Consider the following 6,123-nt stretch of genomic DNA (forward strand, 5'->3'; position numbering starts at 1 on the left):
TTAAGATTCCTATGAGGAGGCAACAAACACTATGATGCTTTGACTACAGACCTACATTCACAAATTTATTCACACATGCCAAGAAGAGGTTGCTTCATCTGAATGATTTACTCATCAAGCAAAGTGTGAAAAAAAGACATGTGGACAGTTTTAAAAGGGTACTTTAAATTAAGCTGAGGTTCTGCAGTCTAAAAGAAAATACCATCTATCTCTAGGTGTCGACAGGGAGGAGGTGGAATAAAGGCAGTGGTCAACTTTACAGCTGTCAAAGTACTGGCCTTCACTTAAAGTATTGTGAATTCCTCATCATAGCTGTATTTATTTTTTTAATTAGCATATCAAAAAATCACATCTGTCCACTTCTTTAGTAGATTAAACAATTAAGATCAATATCCCCTACTCACTACTTATTTTTGAAGGTTTATAGGTCTTTCCTTATAATTGGCACCTAACACCATGTTCCTATACTCCCTGGGAGGAATGGGGGGAGGGTGGGCACAGAGGGTAGTGGTGGCTACGTAAGGGGAAGAACATCTAATAAACTGTACGGGCATTATTTCACTTAATGTTACAGAGTCACTGAGCCAGAAAAGACCTCAATGCCTTACCAAATCCATTCTCACGCTTTCAGAGATAATCTGAATCATCCAGGACAGGACAGATGGTTGCTATCAGGTTGAGTCTGTGCTGAAAAACAAAATCTTAAAACATCTGGAATTGGTTGAAAAATACATACTCAATAGTTCATGTTAATTAACAATGTGTGAAATGGATTTGAAGTTGTTTTCATTTTTTTAAGATACTGTTTATATGTTATATCAAAGAAAACTATCACAATCTGGTAACGGATTTCAGAAATAATATGATCTTCCATTGATGTGAAAATCATGTAAAAGATCTGCCAATGTTTACAATGGAACTAACAAAACTATACTGTATAGATTACAGAATTCTATAAATGATGTTGTGTATCCTGACACTTAAACTGACTGATTTTACTAGTTACTGATTTTACTTATTAGGTTTTATCAAACCTTACTTGGCAACATTCTGTGTGTTCAAATCTTATTTTAGTTCCATTTTAAGATCTCTGCTCTGCAGATATAAAGACTGGTCATTCTTTACAGAGTTCTTTTACATTAGCACATGCTAAATAGTCTAGAACTAAATAGCTGTATCTAAAAAGGCTATATATCCCAGGAAAATCAAACGTCTTTGTATTGTTAAAACTGCAATAGGAAATGAATAAAATCTTTTGTCTTTTAATCAAATTTGAAAATCTGCAGAATTTAATGGATGCAATAAAACCATGCTATAGGAAAAAAAAGCAAAGAAACATTTTAAACAACTGTCATTACATTTGTAAAACATTAAGGTGGTTAGGAAATGCTACACCTAGCAATTAGAGATCCAATAAATTCAGACTCAGGTAACCATATGACAAACCTCTTATACTTGAATATCTGTCCAGAGAGTTAAGGAGAGTTTGTTAAACTACAGATGCTAAATCAGCATTTTTAAAGTGTGGAGCATCAGAACCACTGAGGCAAATGTTAAAATAGATTCTGAGAGTCAGACCTACTGAATCAAAACTTTTGAGGATAGTTTGGGTGATCTGCATTTTTACAATCCAGGTCTTTAATCTCATTAAAGTTTAAGAACCAACGCTCTGGTTTTCTTCATTCTTCAAATTTGTTTTTTTAATATGTACTTTTTAAAATGGAAGTATAGCAATCATTCAGAAAGTACACAAATTTTTTTTTTTAAAGTAGGCTCCATGCCCAGCGTGGAGCCCAATGTGGGGCTTGAACTCACAACCCTATGCTCAGGGCCTGAGCTGAGATCAAGAGTTAGATGTTTAACTGACTGAGCCACCCAGGCGCCCCTTGAAAAGTACACAAATCTTAAGTGAACAGGTAGATGAGTTATCACAAAGCTAACCCACCCCTGTCAGCCATGACCTAGATAAAGATAGTAAATGCCACAGGCTTCCCAGAAGCTCCTCCAACCTTCTTTCAATAGGAAACCACTCTCCTGCCTTCAAACACTACAGAGTAGTTTTGCCTGTTTTTGAATTTTATATAAACTGAATCTTAGAGTACACACTATTTCTGACTTCTTTTGTACAACATTAATGTGATTCATTCATGTTTAATGTGGCAACAGTCCATCTTTTATTGAAGTATCTGTAATATGCTGGGTAAGTAGAGGAGTTTACAGGATTCTGGAAAGAGGTGGCCTCATCAGGCTAGGTAGGGCACAGTCACACGAAAGTAAACCTTGGTAATGAGATTTGTTTGTCTAGGTTAATCTCTGTTCTTGTGTGGTATGGAGGGGACCCACAAGTTTCTATATTCTCCCAAGGGGAGACTCAGAAGGTAGCTGAGTGGGAAGCAAGTTGATGAATGGGAAGCAAAAAGGCTTACTTTGAGCCTGCAGGACGGTGGGGCAGGTTAAACCTGCACCCTGATCTACACTGGCCTGCTTGAGACAGAGCTGCAGAAATGTCAAGAGTTCTCCACATTTGTTAGAACGAAGGTGAGGCCAATTCAGTCAAGAACTACTGGGCTCTGACCAAGCTAGGAAAAACCTGATCACATGTTTTATAGGCTGTGGCCTACTGCATCAGAGCCCAGAGAATGGAAGAAATGAAGATGCTGTCCTCCCTGATAACATTATATCATGTTAAGTCCCCTCCATATATCTGGACACCAGTTTAAAGAGAAGACAAAGGACAGAAATAAGAGCATTTTCCCTGAAGTTTAAGCATTACCTCAAAATCTTATAAATTGTATCTCCTTTATATCAGACTAAGTTTTAAACTGGCTGGGACTAAAAGTTAATTTTTTCCTGATTTCCCATGGGGTGGGAGCTCAAGAGGAAGGAAATGCAAGTTCCATCAGAAAACTCCACTTCCTCTGCACATCTGAACTGTAATGAGTAAATGTGCAACCATATAAAGTTTCTATCTTCCTCTTACCATCCTTTAAGATCAGGCTCAGATACAGCCTCTGATTACAGTGTTGCAAATCATACTATGCTCATTATTTTACAGTGTTTCAGATTTGAAAACAAGTAATGACGTGCTTTATATTTTTTACATATTTGACAAAAAAAAATCCTGCTCCACACTGCTTTTCAGCTAAATAGTAGTATTCAATGTCTTAACTACTTGAACCATATCCACCTAATTTCTACTCCCGCTATTACTATTACTGCCTTCTCAAAGGATCATCATGCTTCAATTACCCAACCTAAAGTTGTCTTTGATTTGCACCCTATTTAGTCTCTGTACTAGTACAAAACCACTTCTGTCTTCATAAAACTTGAACTACTCTGGTGTTCTTTCTGTTATCACTTTTTATCTCCATCCTTTGCTCATTTTTTTTTTAAGAGTATATTCTTCTTGAAATTAAATACTACACTGGGTGTGGAGCCAAAGTGGAGCTTGAACTCATGACCCTGAGACCAAGGCCTGAGCTGAGATCAAGAGTCAGATGCTTAAATGACTGAGCCACCCAGGCGCTACTATCTTTTGCTCATTCTTTAAATGTATTTCCCCAAAGATTTTCTTAGCTTTTGTTCTATACCATCTCCCAGGGCTGCCTTAATCATTTCTATTGCAATAATTATTAGCCTTATGCTATAAGATCTGTATCTCTAGCTCTAACCTCTCCTGGATTTTGGGCTCCATTTCCAAGGACTGCTAGACATTTTCACATGGCTGTTGTACCACCAACCAAATTCAGTGCATCTAAAATAAAGTCTTTTCTTCCATAAACGTCTTCCATATCTTCCCTATCACAGTTAAAGGCATCACCATCTTCTCAATCATTAAGGATCAAAACTTAGGTGTCTAAGTCGGGGCTAATTACAAGGAAAAGAAACGGATTCAAGCCTGTGTAAGAGAAGGGGGATTTACTGTAAAGATATAACAGGAGAAAGTCACTGGCACCCAGGGACAAGGAAATGAAGCATAGAGCTGTGCCACCTCAAGAATGGGACTGCAAAGCCAGACACCAAGGCCACACCTCTCTCTCACAGGTAATCAGTGGCTTGGTTCTGTAAACCTATTTTATTCCCTTGCTTCACTCTATAGATCAGCTTCCTCTGCTTGTTCATAATTTCTTTTAGATTTTGGCTTGCTTCACTCACTCTGGGCCAGTTCTAAATGATCTTTTTTCATTTACACGTATACCAAAACCTAACAGTCTCTGAATTTCAGAGCTCAAATTCTTGAGAATCTAACTAGCTCGGTCAGAACTAAGAATTGTTTCCTTCTGGTAAGGTGTTCAGTTAAACTGTGGACATAAGTATGGCATCATGTGTTATAAATGTGGTTGTCTAATCCTCTAATCCCTGACCTTCAGCAATCAACTGTGCTTGGATGTGTGAGATTAGGGGTTAAAAACCTGGGTATCCAATCCTACTCCTTCAGCACAGGTTAAGGACAGAGGACTATTTCATGTAAGATGGTGAAGGCATAGTGCTGGACATTTCTTTGACTCCTATCTCCTCCCTGTTTCATACTTTCTTCATTTGGCCTATTTCAGTTGGCTGTGTGCACATTCCTTCCCATCAGCATCATCCATCTCTTCTGGTTTGTCTATCCAGAGGAACAATGGCCCTTTTTCTGTCCATTCAACTCTCATTGACTGCTCAGTATTTCCTTCCTTGCCTTCCCCCATAGCACTTGACATTCTGTCTTGTTTTACTGCCATTATATTCAGGTTTGTCTTTCCCATTTGACTTAAGGGTAGCATTTATCTTTGTTAGGTTTATGTATCCTGATTTCAATAATTTTCCAGCATTTGAAATACTGGCCAGACACTTTAATCCAAGTATCTGTTCACATCCATGATGTAAGTATATTCTTCTTGAAATTAAATACCCTATTTCTGGATCATTATTATGTCTACCTGGTAATTACCAAATTCCTTAAGCGAATATAACAAATCTCTCTTGAATAAATGGGGGCAGGGGTTGCAGAGAATAAAAGAGTAACCATACCATTGTCTCAAAAAATTAATGTTCCAATAACTAAATCTCCATACTGTTCATAAATAGTGAGTAAAAATGCAGAAATTACTAGGTGGTATTTCTAGGGAAATTCTAAAGACTCAAAATCTGAGTATAAGATGGAAGTTATATCAAGAGCTTCAATTTTAAATGCTTCCCGAAAGAACACCAAGAAACATTTAGGATATTAGTTCTCAACATCTGGTTACATTAAAACCACCTGTGGAGCTTTTCTAGCATGTATGTCCCAGAGACTGTATGATTCAATAGGCCTAAGGTGGGGTGGGGCTTGAATAGTGTTATTTTTAAAATGTTTCTGATATGCATCAAATGTAGAACTATTATTCTAGGATATTTTAAAAAACAAGAACATGTATATTGTCTTTATACATGTACATTTCAACTACTCTCTGTACAATTTCTGCAGAATTGAAACATACAGAAGTGATAAACTACTTTTACAAGAGAACTGATAGAACCTTTTCTTTAAAACAATTTTTTCTAAAATTTGTCTAATAAAATCATCCTATGAAATTAAACATAAAACAAATACCATTTAAAAACAGCAAAAAATCATTTATATATAATCTATGGTTTCTTTTTAAAAAGTCTACAATCTAACAATACAGTAGGAATAATCTAATACATACAAAATTATTTTAGAAAATAATCTCTCAGTAAGATCTTCAACATCCTAAACAGACTTTCAAAAATGTAGTCATATTTAATTAAGAATAGAGTTTTCCACAAACTGCATTGTAACAAATATATTTAAAAATAGGCTTAATAAAAATGATAATTACGAGTGTTAGGACGATACCAGATACATCTGAAATATATCCGCATTATGATAAAGAAGAGTATAGTATTATGAGAGCGACAAGACAGGAACCTCAGCCTTCAAGACTTCTTACATGTCACTCCGGAAGAGCATCAAGCCATGTCAATTTAAAATAAAATTATTTTAGCTATGAAACAGATAATGTGATGAAGAAAAAGCATAGTAAATCAACCTTAGTCATTCCAATCCAATAATATTAAAAATAATAAATCTGAAGACTAATCTATGCAAAATGCTAATTACCATCACGTTAGTGGAAATTT

The sequence above is a fragment of the Neomonachus schauinslandi genome, chromosome 1 (assembly GCF_002201575.2).
Source record: "Neomonachus schauinslandi chromosome 1, ASM220157v2, whole genome shotgun sequence".
Taxonomy (NCBI): domain Eukaryota; kingdom Metazoa; phylum Chordata; class Mammalia; order Carnivora; family Phocidae; genus Neomonachus; species Neomonachus schauinslandi.